The sequence below is a fragment of the Corythoichthys intestinalis genome, chromosome 11, assembly GCF_030265065.1.
Source record: "Corythoichthys intestinalis isolate RoL2023-P3 chromosome 11, ASM3026506v1, whole genome shotgun sequence".
Classification (NCBI taxonomy): domain Eukaryota; kingdom Metazoa; phylum Chordata; class Actinopteri; order Syngnathiformes; family Syngnathidae; genus Corythoichthys; species Corythoichthys intestinalis.
In genome coordinates this window covers 9,644,778-9,660,960 of record NC_080405.1, presented here as the reverse complement: position 1 = coordinate 9,660,960, position 16,183 = coordinate 9,644,778, and the positions used below count along the sequence as shown (strand labels likewise).

Here is a 16,183-nt window from a genome sequence, read left to right as displayed (position 1 = left end):
AGAAATCCATGTAAAGATTTGTATAGGTCATCTAGTGGTTGGTCGCAATTACTAGGGTGTTTGCACACCTAGAGCAGCTCAGTGCCACTCAATGTGAACAGTAATTTTAGCTGCTGTTGACTGTGTGCTGCGGTCTGCCACATCTTTGGACAGCTTTTTTACGGGGAAAAGGCCACCTGCTGAGCCAGAAAAGGAGCCTACAATCAAGTCCATTCTGCATAATATGTGGCTAAAAGTTAGCAAACGAGGCAACAAAAGCGAATGCACTGAGAGCATCATACCTCATTGCGAACCATATTGCTAAAGTTAAGAATCCTTTCACTATTGGAGAAGAACTCATTATGCGTGTGACCATGGATATTTGTCGGCAAGTTTTAGGATAGGCCGCTGTTAAAAAAAGGTTGATTCAGTGTACAGTGGAGCAAATAAGTATTTAGTCAACCATTAATTGTGCAGGTTTTCCCTCTTGAAAATATTAGAGAGGCCTGTAATTGTCAACATGGGTAAACCTCAACCATGAGAGACAGAATGTGAAAAAAAAAAAAAAAAAAAACAGAAAATCACATTGTTTGATTTTTAAAGAATTTATTTGCAAATCATGGTGGAAAAGAAGTATTTGGTCAATACCAAAAGTTCATCTCAATACTTTGTTAAGTATCCTTTGATGGCAATAACGGAGGCCAAACGTTTTCTGTAACTCTTCACAAGCTTTTCACACACTGTTGCTGGTATTTTGGCCCATTCCTTCATGCAGATCTCCTCTAGAGCAGTGATGTTTTGGGGCTGTCGTTGGGCAACAAGGACTTTCAACTCAATTTTCTATGGGGTTGAGATCTGGGCACTGGCTAGGCCACTCCAGGACCTTGAAATGCTTCTTACGAAGCCACTCCTTTGTTGCCCTGGCTGTGTGTTTGGGATCATTGTCATGCTGAAAGACCCAGCCACGTCTCATCTTCATTGCCCTTGCTGATGGAAGATTTTCACTCAAAATCTCTCGATACATGGCCTCATTCATTCTTTCCTTTACACAGATCAGTCGTCCTGGTCCCTTTGCAGAAAAACAGCCCCAAAGCATGATGTTTCCACCCCCATGCTTCACATTGGATATGGTGTTCTCCGGATGCAATTCAGTATTCTTTCTCCTCCAATCACGAGAACCTGTGTTTCTACCAAAAAGGTATATTTTGGTTTCATCTGACCATAACACATTCTCCCAGTCCTCTTCTGGGTCATCCAAATGCTCTCCAGCTAACCGCAGACGGGCCTGGATGTGTACTGGCTTCAGCAGGGGGACACGTCTAGCAGTGCAGGATTTGAGTCCCTGGTGGCGCATTGTGTTCCTGATAGTAGCCTGTGTTACTGTGATCCCAGCTCTCTGTAGGTCATTCGATAGTTCCAGAACCAGTGTGGTTCTGGGATTTTTGCTCACCGTTCTTGTTATCATTTTGAAGCCACAGGGTGAGATCTTGCATGAAGCTCCAGATCGAGGGAGATTATCAGTGGTCTTGTATGTCTTCCATTTTCCAATAATTGCTCCCACAGTTGATTTCTTTACACCAAGCGTTTTACCTATTGCAGAGTCAGTCTTCCCAGCCTGGTGCAGGTCTACAATTTTGTCTCTGGTGTCCTTTGACAGCTCTTTGGTCTTGGCCATAGTGGAGTTTGGAGTGTGACTGACTGAGTTTGTGGACAGGTGTCTTTTATACCGATAATGAGTTAAAACAGGTGCCATTAATACAGGTAACGAGTGGAGCCTCGTTAGAAGAAGTTAGACCTCTTTGACAGCCAGAAATCTTGCTTGTTTGTAGGTGACCAAATACTTATTTTCCACTCTAATTTGGAAATAAATTCTTTAAAAATCAAACAATTGTGATTTTCTGTGGGGGAGTTCCACATTCTGTCTCTCATGGTTGAGGTTTACCCATGTTGACAATTACAGACCTCTCTAATCTTTCAAGGTAGGATAACTTGCACAATTGGTGGTTGACTAAATACTTATTTGCCCCACTGTATATCGGTATATAAGCACTGAACTAGCACATCTGTAACAAAGATGGCAGCACATTTTTTGTAGAGGATTTTATTAAATTTTAACAATATTGATGAAATCCATTACAGGAAGTAAATTTAAAAACAGAAAAAAAGATCACCTTTGAAAAGCACTGTGAGTTTGCTCTACATTAAAAATGCTTTAAATATGCACAGCAACATTCTGACTGTGGCTTCTGATATTTTGGACAAATTAAGTGTTTAAAAAATTGTTGCAACAAAGAATATACAATATACAATATGAAACCAAAAATTGTCACATCGGCCATAACAACATTCTGCTGAAAATAGGCAAATAGGTTAGGAGACTAAATCTTTTTTTTCCTTCTCTTTTATTGGCTACAGCATGCAACAACAACAACAAAAATCACATTTTGAAAAAACAACATAGACAAAAACAAAAAAAAACTCTTCCTCGCATAGGCTTGGTATTTAGAACAAAGTAATAAGTACACCTAATGTCATTACCTTTTCTCAATTCACAATTTGTAATAGTTATAACAGAACAGGAGAATAAAAACATGTTTTTTTGGTTTTATTTTTAACATGCGTTCTCATTATAATGTACAGTATATATGTAGCAGGTTGCAGTAATTAAGTCGTATCGCTTTACATTACAGTTGTGTCACTTATTTTAGTTCTATATATCATATGGCATGTACATCTTTGCGTCTAATGACAATTTGATTATCCTTTCAATTCTTCAGTAGAGGATGAAGGCGTCTCAGAACCTTCAAGGCACTCCTGCAACATTCAAATACCGTCTGTAAGATTCACATTGCAAGAGAATACAAGCAAAGAAACGTATTTTGTTCACCTTTACTCTGTCCAGCTCTGGTCTTCCAGGAAGGGATTTCTGTGAAGAAAAGGCCTGTAAAGGAAGACATGATGTTTGCATTATTTTTACACTATGGACTTGAAGCACTGCTCTTACTCTTTTGGACTGTTGCGACTCCTCTATGGACTTGGAGCGGTTCTTCATCCGTTTCTGAGGGGAGGTGCTGGCAGAGCACTTGAGACAAATATCAGAAAATTAGAAAAGCTGTTTTGCCTTCATTGAAGCACTCATGATTAAATATTTCAGTGGTAATATACCTCATTTGTCTTTTGCTCCATGGCTTACTTCTGCTATGAGGGATGATTTTAATTGAAAAACTTCTTTGAGATGATATCTATTTAGGAAAAAAAAAAAAAGAATATTAGTAAAAATAACAATAAGCACAATCCTTTTGTTATAACCTTATGAAGTTGTTAAACCTAATCATTCACATGCCTGAATACATTTAGCTCAATCCTTGAAAACGCATTGTACAAAAATAAAAGTACCGTAATTTGCGGACTACAAGCCGCTACTTTTTTCCCCTCCCAATTTGTGCATTTTTCTTCCTGCCGCCAGGGGCGCTCGAGCATGAAATGTGGGAGTGAGACACGTGGAATATATGTGTCGAGGAAGACACTAGTTTGCACTATTATCGGTGGTTTAACTTTGTATTTTGTGCATGAATAGAGGTGGCAGACCCTTGTTTTTGTGCATGAGTAAAATTGGCAGACCCGCATCATTGAAAATGCTAGAAGAAATTAAAGTGGCACTCCAAGTTGAATAGGAGGCTTGGATGACCAGTGGTGAGAGATTGTTTGTTAAGACTGGTCGCATGCAAACAGTAGCTTTTGCACGGGTCTGCTGGTGGGTCCTGGCAGCGTGGAGCAGCGTGAAAGAAGTCCGCCATTACCAATGGGTTTCGAGGTGCTGGTCTGCTGCGTGACGAGGAGGACAGCACGGGCTCAGGAGTGAATTTGCTTCATTATGGGAAACATTGAAGGCGACAGCGAAGGAGAGACTGACTAGGTGCGTGGTGAAGTGTATCTGAGCCTATTCATTTCTGAGGGTGAAGACTTCAAGGAGGAAGATCAAGATTGCTAACAAAGACTTTTATGTTTCTAATAACAAGCCCAGTTAGTGCTGTACTGCCGTGTTGCTGCTATGTAACTGCCGTGTGGCTGTTATACAACTTCCGTGTTGCTACCGCTGTTTGGAAAAAAAAGTTAAGGTATGTTGTTAAAATTTTGAAAACTGTGTATTTCTTTGTAAATATCTCATGTTACGATGTGGGCATACGCGGCTTATAGACAGGAGAGGCTTATGGTACAAAATGGTTTTTCCTTTAAAAATGTACTGGGTGAGGCTTGTAATCAGGGCGACCAATAGTCCAGAAATTACAGTAGTTATTTCAGTTGTTAGTCATATTGAGATTTGAAAAAGACCTCTACATATGAAAATTTGGTCATCAGGAGGATATTAGGCAAATTCTCCAATGCCCGCTGTAGTGAACACATTTTGAAAAAGGAAAAAAAAAATTACCCAAGTCATTTTTATTTTTTTTAATTTAACAGACGAAAACATTTTTATTAAATGTCGACTAAAATTGGACAAAATTAGTCACTATTTTATTAGTCATTAAATTAGTCACATTTTGAGACATTAAAGTATGACTAAGACCAGTAAGTATTATCGTCTAGACTAAGATGAATATTAAAAAGGTCTGCCAAAAACAACACTGCGTTCAAAAGACTAGGCTGCATTCAGATTCAGAGCCCTCCTCAAATCTGATTTTTAGGGCTACACTACACTATTACACTATTTTGAGCAAGTGTCCAAATCAGATCTGAGCCTGTTCAGACTGGGCCACATTATTGACACACCTGGCAGGTTGCTGTGGCAACAAAGGCGTCGTCCAGCATGGATTGACATAACGGACAGTCAGAACTCATTTGAGCTGTTCAGACTGAGAAGCATCTTATCCATATCCGAAAATGAGGTATCTCTTATGTGGTTTCAATCCATCTCGGGAAAATCAGATTTCTGTGTAATGTAACTGTCCAGACTACAAAAGAGCCGTCCACTTTAAAATAAGCTGGGCAAAAATCGGACTTTTGCTGCTAGTCTGAACAAGGCCTAAGACGAAAATTCAAAGGATTGCCAAAAACACTTTGTAAAAGAGCCATTCATCTCAAGAAGGGTAAATGGATGCTGTTCAACCACCATCACTCATCCATTCTTTCTCATCCATGATGTCACAGCACCACCTATTTGTGTTGCCAGGAAGTCAATTGGATGCTTCCAGGTCAATGTGTCAGTACAGCCTATTGAAGTCACTGAATGACCCAGAAGGAGACTCCCTGCAGCTCTCATGCACCAGGTCCATTACAGACATGCCGAGCCGGTTCACTTGGCATACTCAAGTCAGTGCACTTAACATAAAGAAGTACACTACAGACCGATGAGGTTTTGGAGGATTTCTGCATTAAGGCCTAGTAAATCTGTGACAAGCTCATTGAAAAAAACAGTAAGATATTGACACGTTTCACCAAGTAACACCAAATGCGGTGCTTCCTAAGTCGTGAAAAAGGACCTCACATCGATGAGACGACTACAAAGATGAAGGCTTGTATTATTTGCATGTACAAACGTCCATGTCCACGTACAATAGCGTGCACAAGGGCAAACAATATGACAAAAGCAACAGATGTGAGTCTTAAAAGCTAATGCAGGCCTCTTTCTGCAAGGCTGGGCAAACACAAAATGTTGCCTTGCAGTCGTATGCATACTTTACTCCCACCCATCATCACTTTTGGCTGTAGAATACAGCAGGAGCAGGCAAAATATGGAATTGGAAATCACAGTGCATTAGTAGTAAAATGCAGAGTCAGGGCTGAGGAGAAAGACTATTTCGCAGCGGATAGCGAAGCTGGTTGACAGCAAAATGCAACCGGCAAGAAGTTTCCAGTAAAAGTTACACAGGCAAGTGAAGCTTTTGTGGTGTTAAGGCCAGAGAAAGCAGAATGGTGACCTTCTCAAGAAGATGTAAAGAAAGCTATGATCATTATTGACATTGGAGAAAGTTAAATAGCCCCCGCAGAAAGCACTCAACTAAAGTGCCATTATGATTCACACTTGATGTACAGTATAACACCTACACACCCCTGCTCAAATCCCTAGTTTTTGGAATTTCGAGAAAGAGTAATATATCAACATGAATCAAATTAAGACTGCTCCCACCACCAAGTTTCACTGTAAAAATATGTATTACCGTATTTTTCGGACTACAAGTCGCACCTGAGTATAAGTTGCACCAGCCATTAAATGCCCAACGAAGAGGAAAAAAAAACATGTATAAGTCGCACCGAGTATAAGTCACATTTTTGGGGGAATTTTGCTTGAAAAAAATCTAACACATAGAACAGATATGTCATCTTGAAAGGCAATTTAATATAAAAATACAATAGAGAACAATATGCTGAATAAGTGTACAGTGTACAGTGCATGAACAACGAAATGCGAATATACTCTCCTCACCAGGACGCTACAGCTCGGTCCTGGCTATAAAGCGAGCTAAAGTCCCAAATGACGATGCTGGATGTCCGTATAATTTGCTGAATCAAGTTCGTCCTCGATACCAAACAGGTTCGCATCAACGTAAATAAATGATAATTAGGTGCTATTACAGTAATGATACGAACGGTTAGCATGTGTTCGCTAGCATTAGCACATCGTTCAAACAACCACACAACTGGCTCTAAGTGTCCGACCGCGGGTTGAAAACACACAACAACAGAAACGATTAAGGCATTGCCTATGTAGAGATATTTTACAAGCATAAACAATGAACGTAGGTTCGCAGCCGGTTCTCTCTCTCTCGCCCACTCGCTCAGAGATGCTGCGTAGCTGTCCGTCTTCTTCTGGCGTGTGAGTGCTCTTCTTTGCGTAAACAACTGCGAGTGCGCTCCCACGTGGGTGTAAAAGCGCCACAAACTAAAAGGATGCATTTCAAAATAAAAAAGTCAATAATACAATTGAACACACATTGCCAAAGGCAGAACACGAACGTGGCCACAACTATTAAGAGTTATTCAGATAACTACAGTATAGCATAAAGAACATGCTAACAAGTTTACCAAACCATCAGTGTCACTCCAAAACACCAAAATAACATGTGAAATGATATCATAATGTGTTAATAATTTCACACACAAGTCGCTCCTGAGTATAGGTCGCACCCCAGGCCAAACTATGAAAAAAACTGCGACTTCTAGTTCGAAAAATACGGTATTTGGTTGTGCGATTGGAACCTACCCCGACGGCCGAAAAATGTTACTGCATGTACTTGACTTTCCTATAAATTAATTTGAAGGGGAAGTTCAGAATTTGTGACACAATGCTTAATCTTCGAGTTGGTGGCGGCGTTAATTAATTGGTGGGGTTGATTTCAATAAATTCCGTGCAGTTTTATTTGTTAGTTTCAGGGCTCCAGAGTGGCTAAGCTAGCGCGAGTCAATGGTGCCTGCCTAGCATACCAATAAAAAACAACATATGCATGCATGAGAATCACCGATGACCCATGCAATCAGTAATGTTAGCTATGTTTTCAGGATAAAGTTGTTAAGACTTGCCGCTGTATGTCGATAATTGTAATATGGACAGCAACATTTGTAATCCAGCAGCTCTGTAGGAAACAGGCTGTCTAGGCAAGCAGGGCAGAGTGATATTGCGTTGTATTTTTCACCACCATTTTTTTGTAGGAATGAAAAGGACTCCTCATCAGGCTGAGCAAGATTGGCCAAAGCACTCCTCTCCATTGTGGTTGCATTACACATTTAAAAAAAATATTCAGTCCTGCAGAATGAAATGAATTACGGCAGTCTGGTGTGACGTCGTTTTGGCTGCATGGGTATTTCGAACAATGACCTACATTTGAATTTATTTGACTATGTTAGATCAGTTAGAATCGTTTTTTATTGTCATGCTAAGCATGCACCATTGACTCGCACTAGCTTAGCCACTGCAGAGCCCTGAAACTAAAGAGTTATACTCCTGCATTGCGGTGACGGCGAAGTGATTACGGCGTCAATGAGGATTCGATAGTTCTGCGGTGAGTGAACTCTGTAATTCATCGCCGAGCCACTAGAAGGGTGTGGTGTTATGTTTGTACTGTTTTGGGGCATGCTTGTTGACTTCCGCTAGTCAAGTTTAACGGAGAAGAAAATAAACAGTGCAAGATGGAACGCTTGAATGTAAATCTTCTGCTCATCAACACTGAATAAATGTTGATCATACAAATGTTGAGGGGCAGGTGACGCAGAAGATGGTTTCGAGGCAGTCTGGCCGACTTTTGATGTGGCGGCTAGCTTCAAACTGGCGTCGAGCACTGCGTCCAAGGTCTGCAAAGCCCTCCAGCCCGATTTGTTTGCCATGTCCTACAACCAGCCAGTGGGAAGCCATAGCATATTTCTGGCGTCTATGGAACGTCCCAAACTGCGTTGGGAGCCTTGATTTTAACGTTATCATAAAAAGCACCGAGGCACTCTCAATCAATGATGATGTATCGTGTGTGAACTGTCTGTTAATGAAAATTAAAGATCAAAACAACTCTTTTGACACCAAACCTGTGCTTTATTCTTCACATACTTGAAGTGTGACACGTAATTAAGTCACAGACTCACAGCAAACATATGTACACAATAAATGATGAAGTGCACCAGCCAAAAAATACGACATAAAGTGATAAAAAGTTGGCAGTTTTTGGCCGACTGGGTCACCGCTTCGTGTGGCCACTCGATTACGAACACACACATCTCGGTGGTTCTTCCATTTTTTTTTTTCAATCGCCGACCTTGCCATTTTGCAATCATAATAATGTCTTGACGAGACTTGCTCTTCGATTATACTCCCGTCGGCTTGTTCCATGTTTGCGCTTAGAAAAATAATGTTTTACAATGGCGGTGATTTTGCGCTGAACCAGAAACAACAGTCTGAGCGAACCAATCAAAGTCCATTTCCCCCACGTCATATGCGTTGATGTGACGCTAGGCTGACGCTAGGGTTTGAAAAATCAATAGGACCGCATCAGGCTACGGCACAGGGTCGTAAATCAGGTCTTCCTTGACGGCGCAGGTCTGACGCGGAAGTATAACTCGGCCTTAACAAATAACTGACAAACTGCACGGAATTTGTTGAAATCAACTCAACCGACTAATTAAACCCCCAAATACTCGAAGATTAAGCCTTTAATTAAACCCCCGGATACTTGAAGATTAAGCCTAATGTCGAAAATTCAGAACTTCCCCTTTAAAATAAAGCCTAGCCGTTAAAATGTTGTCTAGAAACGTAAAGCACTTAAACAACAAAAATGAATGGGAAATAGTGTTACACTTGTGTAGCGCCTTTCCACCTTAAAGGCCCTCAAAGCACTTTACACGGTCTCCTCATCTACCTACTGGTGACGCTGCACCAGTAGCAACGTGGGGTTCAGTATCTTACTCAAGGATACTGAGACAAGTTCAGGGGGGAGAATCAAACCCATAACCTCTGGGTTGGGGAACGACTACACTACCACTGAGCCACGTCACAAATGAACAAGAACCCTGCAAAGTATTTCATAGTGGGTCAGAATTATTTTTTGAACAGATCATGTAACTAGCACCTCAGAGACACTGGGTGCCTTGACAATGTGCAAGGAATCATGAAATATGGAGACTATCGAAAATGTTTTGGACAGCTCATGGGTGTTCCAACAGGACATTGACCCAAAACATACCTCAAATAGCAAGAAATGGTTGGAGACCAGAGCCAGAGAAAATGAATGAGGCCTACAAAGAAAAGAACACTGTGCCTATAGTCAAACATGGTGGAGCTCCAATGATGTTTTGGGGTTACTTTGCTGCCTCTGACATTGGGTGCCTTGACAGTGTGCAAGGAGTCATGAAATATGGAGACTATCCAAATGTTTTGGGTCAGAATGTAGGGTGTCCTGTCAGGAAATTGTGTTTGCATCAGAGGTCATTGTTGTTCTAACAGGACAGTGACCCAAAACATACCTCAAAAAGCACCAAAGAATGGTTGGGGACAAAGCGCTGGAGATTCTGAGGTAGCCATCAATGAATCCGGATTTAAATCATATTAAACACTATGGAGAGATCTCAAGATTGCTGTTGCAAGAAGGCACCCTTCAAATCTGAGAGACCTGGAACGGTTCGCAAAAGAAGAGTGGTCCAAAATTCCATCTGAGAGGTGGACGAAACTTATTGATGGTTATATGAAGCGATTGCTTTCTGTTAATTCTTCTAAAGGATGCACAACCAAATATCGAGTTGAGGGTGCCAACATTTTTGTCCAGCCCATTTTTTGCATTCTGTGTAAAATTGTGTACATTTTGGCTTTTCACTTCAGCTTTTTTTTCCCAATGCACATCCAGGAAATAAATACATTCATACTGAAAACATTTGCAATTGCATTAATTTCTGTGAGAAATGCTGTTTTGTTTTGTTTTTTAATTTCAGGGGTGCCAATAATTTCGTCCATGACAGTTTATATTATATATTGTAAATTAATTTTATTTCTATCACTGCGTTTCGGGGTCATAAACGTGACCCCCCTCCAACAAAAGTTAAACTCCGTCTATGCACCAATATACAGGGTGTCCATAAAGTATCTCTACCATTTCAAAAATTTATTAAAAATGCAATTGATTAGATATTTTATTCTAATTTGTTCTACTGTATTCAGCGTTTATCGTTGTTAAGGTTTTCTTTTACCTCTTTTAATACACTTCTACACGGCCACCATTAGTTGCACGAAGCACATCAAGATGGTACTCGATTTCTTGCCATGTTCACTGTAGCATAGCCTCATCAATTGTGGCAATGGCATCAGTAATCCTTCACTTGAGGTCAGTAAGGTCCCTTATCTTTGTTCGATACGCGATATCTTTAACATAGCCCCATAGAAAGAAGTCCAGGGGAGTGATATCTGGTGAACGTGGCGGCCAAGGAATTGGCCCATCACTTCCAATCCATCGGTCTAGAAATGACTGGAGGGGGTCGTCTTATAATCAGGGTCGTCTTATATTCGAGCCAATACGGTATAATAATTTGAACATTTAAGGCCATTATCCCTCTTAGTGTAGATTTAGCTTCAGACTTGTTTCTTGAAGATGACAATGAGTTCCCTTTACGCTAATAGTCTCAACAGTCACCAGATCTCAATCCAATAGAGCACCGTTGACATGTGGTGAACGGGCGTGAGAATGGCCTGAAATACGTGAGACTTCAGAACCCTGCCAATATGAAACTAATTAGGTAATTTACCAGATGTCAACGCACTCATCAGAGTACTAAACTCAAAGGGATGTTATCAAAAGATTGAAGCTAGACTGATTGCTGGAGAAAATTCCGAGTAACAAAAGGTGTTGAATGGGGGCAATGGACCAAGAAGTGTCTAGTATATCTTTTCTCAGGTCAAATACAATCACGAAGATGGTGAATACAACATTTTAACATTAGTCAAATCCCATAGTTATTAGTATGAAGTTCATATACTCTATATAAAAACATGAACAGTCATACGTGTACGCAGTGGTTGAGGGACAACCAAGGTGATCATGTGCACATATGACACAGTAAAATCCTAGGGAAAAAAACTTCAAATGCCCACCCGGGATAAGGACATCATGTCCGTCTTTTATCATATATTGTCTCGCACATTCATTGTCCCTGTGAACCTAGCACATGCAGACTGAATGTTTCGCCAATTAAGCACGCTGATGTTCATGCAGTTATTTGATACAATCAGTTTCCTAAAACACATAACACATCTGCAAAACTATGTTAGGGAAAAAGAAGTGCTGCAATCTTTACAAATGGTTATCCTCCCCATAATCTAGAGCTACAGCATGGAACAAAGCATAAATGGGGAAACAACATCTTCAGCCTTTTAGATGAAAAGAGGAGAGTTAGCACTGTAAAGCAAATATATACTTATATGGGGTGGATGAAAAAAATAAAGCATACACCTGCTTATCGTCGTCTTCTCCCAATACAGACGTCCAGCCGAGGAGATGCTCCTGGTGTCACTGCTGCTATGAAGTCTGTGTGAGCACACGCCTCTTCCTTTGCCCATTCAGCGGTCCACCGACGCACCATTCATGCATGGATGGATGGCGACAGGCACACACACAGATGGGGAGAGAGAGACTAGGAAAGAGAGCGATAATGCCAGACCAGACACCTGGTATGCCAAACACAATTCTGTCTGCTAATGTATGCATCTTAGTAAATGGAGAACATGACAGCTGTATAAAAGCACAATGATTAATGGATTCCTTTTTTTTTTTAAATCGATTCTTTAAAGCTCTCTACTGCTGTCTATTAGTTTAATAAGTGAGGCAGATGCCTTCTACCAGGAAATATATGAGCATGCACAAGATATATACTTTATTTCTATTGTGTGTGTAATGGATTGCACAGCTAGGGTATTTTACATGCACTATTGTAGTGGTCAGGCACCATTTTTTATATGAACCTTTTTTTATATACGGTGAGGGGCAGACATATTTGCACCCCATGTGATTTTGCAAGTTCACCCACTTAGAAAATAGGTAGAGGTCTGAAATTCCAGTCATAGATGTATTTCCACTTATAGAGATATAATCTAAAAAATGTGGAACTCATCATTATATGATTTTTCAATAATTTACTTGTAATTTAGTGGGGTTCATAAGTATTTGTACCCCTGAGGTCAGACGCTTTCTATAGTTCACCAGGTTTTCACATATGGACACAGGGATTTTGGCCCATTCCTCCACATAAATCTTCTCTAGATCTTGATCCAATGGCGTAGGTTTGCATAGGGACGATAGGGACATAACACTACCAACTTTTCAGGATGCTCAAATTGTCCCCACCAACTTTTAAGCAACCTCATTTGCATTATATAATGTTCAGTTATATAGGTTATTTTGATTGTCTTCCCATATGTTGTAATAATAGAATAGACCCTACCATTATTAAGTGAATTATTTTCATTATGTTCAGACTTACATTTGTTCCTTTTTACTTGCTGAATATGCCGGTCCACCGCCCCCGCAACGAACGTTTTGTTGGCTGATGACTTGAAGGCTCCTGTCCCGCTACAAAGACACACACACACACATACTCACACAGACCCAACAGATTCATGCCAACAACATGCCGCCTCCCCCTTCAGAGAGGTGGGATATTAGGTTTTTTTGGGCCAGCAGCAGCAACTGTAAGTCATGTAAAAAGATTTCAAGTTTTATAAGTGGGGGGAAGCACTGCTAATTTTGCTACTGAAAGTCTGACCTGCATCAGAGTTAGCATAACATTCAACTTGCTAACCTGCAAAACTACTGCTGTCATCCCAGCCTCTACAAGGAACAAAAAAGTCAAGCTGGTCGTTCGTTATTTGGGTCATTGTTTGCATTATTTGCATTACAGTAATATCGTCCCTACCATGTTGAGACCAAACCTACGCCCTAGTCTAGATCGGTCATGTTTTAGGGGCTGTTGGTGAGAAACACGAAGTTTCAGCTCCATCCTAAGATTTTCTATTGGATTGACGTCTGGAGACTGGCCAAGCCACACCAGAACCTTGATATGCTTTTTACGCAACCACTCCTTGGTCAGCTTGGCTGTGTGCTTCGGATCATTGTCATGTTGGAAGATCAAGCCTCGACTCATCTTCACGTCTCTGACTGAGGGAAGGAGGTTGTGGCTTAAAATTTGGCAATACCTTTCACCATTCATCCTCTGCTTTATACAGTACAGTAGTCCAGTCCCCCTTGCCGAAAAGCAGCCCCAAAGCATCAAGTTTCCACCCACATACTTCACAGTGGGGATGGCGTTCTTGGGATTGCAAAATCACAATGGGTGCAAATACTTCTGCTCCTGTTTTTCAAAATGCAGGTGAGGCTCTAAATCTCCTGCCTCTCCTAGATTTGCTCTGGTTGTTTTGATTAAAGGTTCATGGATATGTCATTCAAGAAAAGTTTAAGGCAAGTGACTTTTTGGTTATAATAAAAACAAAAATTATAATACTGTAGCGTTTACAAGGACAACGGCAACTTGACGATGATAATGCACACTTAGCAGAAAATATTACATCAGTTTCAATTAATTCTACCCACCCGGACACCACGAACAGTTTGTTTAAAAAAAATAAAAAAAATAAAAAATCCAGAGTTTAAGATGACGCTCATCACGTAAATCCTAATAAGAACGCGAATGTTATGCCACCTATGCCAATCATCATCGCGTTTGAACGGTATCACCACCCCCTTTCTTCCTCCCACCTCCCGCTATTGTGTCCCAGGCAGCTGTGATAAAATCAAATTGTGCCTCATTCAACCAAATTGTTGTAATGCACCCTTTCGCATCCTCAGTAACGGCGTTACAGAGATGGGAAAAGTAATTAGATTACTCACTACTGAAAAAATGATGTTAGAAACACTGTTATACTCTGTGTTATTAACAACAGTGGTCTAATATATATCGATGGCGGAAAACACTCAGGTGACTTGAAGCGCCGCTCTGAGACCCCCAATTTGGCCAACTTTCAAAATTGTCCGATATGCATGTGTGATTAAAAAGCTTAAAATCTAAATTTTCTGGGGGAAGAAATTTTTTAAACAAGGGGGCGTTTAAAAAAAAAAAAATTAACAGCAAAACCCTAACTGGAGTTAAGAGCACACGAGATCAGAATTTAAGACGCCATGATTTTAACGAGATATTGTCGCGTACTTCCCTTGTTTCGATCCAAAAACTCCATGTAGCATGTATCATCCAGTGTCAAGACACAGCTGTGAATGGCCACAGCTAGATGTTTTGGGGATTTTATGGGTGAAACATGGTAATATAACAAGGATCGCGATGCAGAAATCGCAAGGAGTGGTCGAGATTTTCTTTTTCATATAGTTACCCTTTTAAACATTTTCAAAAAATTTGGGGGATCGATTATTTATCATCTTGTATATCGGAGAAAATGTGATAGTAACAAAAAAAAAAATACAATTAAGCGATGGTTATGAGGTAGATATCCTTGACTTTTTTTACAGACGCCATTTTTTTCATTGTGACGTCATTTGTTTAAAAGGTTTAAAATATGCGAGTGAATAATTTTTTAAAGTCTTTTTTTTTAGAATTAGACATTGATTAATGATTGTAAGCTCAAAAAGACATTTTGAATAATAAATATAATCATCTTCGTATTTTAAGCCAAAACACTTTGTTTGATAGAACAATGTCTATATGCTGTTATAGCAGATACGTGGCGCATTAAGCCCCCGAACTATTTTTGTCTGTTTTACCCTGGAAACCCACATTTACAGACGTCACGCAACCGCTTTTGTTTCAACGCAGCCATAAAATGAAGGTTATTATTCAAAATGTCATTTTTAGCTTAATCATTGAGGTCTTAAAAAAAAAAAAAAAAAAAACTTAAAACTTAAAAACATTATTCACTCACATATATTAAACAAATGATGTCACAATGAAAAAAATGGTGTATGTAAAAAAAGTCACGGATATCTACCTCATTACTATCGCTTCATTGCATTTTTTTGTTACTGTCACATTTTCTCCAATATATGATAATCGATCCAAACGAAGAAAAATTGAAAAAAAAAAAAAGTTTAGAAAGGGTAAATATATGGAAATCTCGACCACTCCTTGATGTTTGCGATTTCTGCATCGCGACACTTGTTATATTACTGTGTTTCACCCATAAATTTTTTTGAAAAATCTAGCTGTGGTCATTCACAGTTGTGTCTTGACACTCAGTGATACAATGTACATGCCACAAGGAGTTTTTGGATCAAAACAAAGTAAATATGCGATAATCTCGTTAAAGTCATGCGTCTTTAATTCTGCTCTCGCGTGCTCTCACCACCAGATAGGGTTTTTTTTTTTTTAATGCCATCCTGTTCAAATTTTTTCCTACACCAGAAAATTGAGATTTTAAGCTTTCCAATGATGTATCACACATGCATACAGGACAATTTTCTGAGCGGAACTTAAGTCACCTGAGTGTTTTCCACTAACATATTTATATGTATAAAACCAAACATATATACTCTAATTGACTGAATCAATATGAGCGTGCAGCTTTGAGTTTTCTATGGAAACTGGGTAGTTTTTTTTTTCTTTCTTCCTTGTTAAAGGTAACCAACCCCCTGTATTAGCATGTAAAAATCCACATATCAACCAAGGGGTTATAGGTTTGAAAAAAAGTTGCAGTAAGCAATTTATAGTTCCAAAATGACAATATGTGATGTGATATGAAATG

The 16,183-nt window shown here is 39.8% G+C and overlaps 1 long non-coding RNA gene across 1 annotated transcript; it reads right to left on the bottom strand.

Moving 5' to 3' along the window:
* Positions 1-2,115: 2,115 nt before the first annotated feature.
* On the bottom strand, positions 2,116-12,037 carry LOC130924143 (uncharacterized). The gene is made up of 5 exons (XR_009064833.1): positions 11,895-12,037; positions 3,145-3,221; positions 2,984-3,061; positions 2,867-2,920; positions 2,116-2,793 (listed from the first exon to the last, which is right to left on the bottom strand). It is a non-coding gene; the product is annotated as an uncharacterized LOC130924143 (long non-coding RNA).
* Between the last annotated feature and the right edge of the window lie 4,146 nt (positions 12,038-16,183).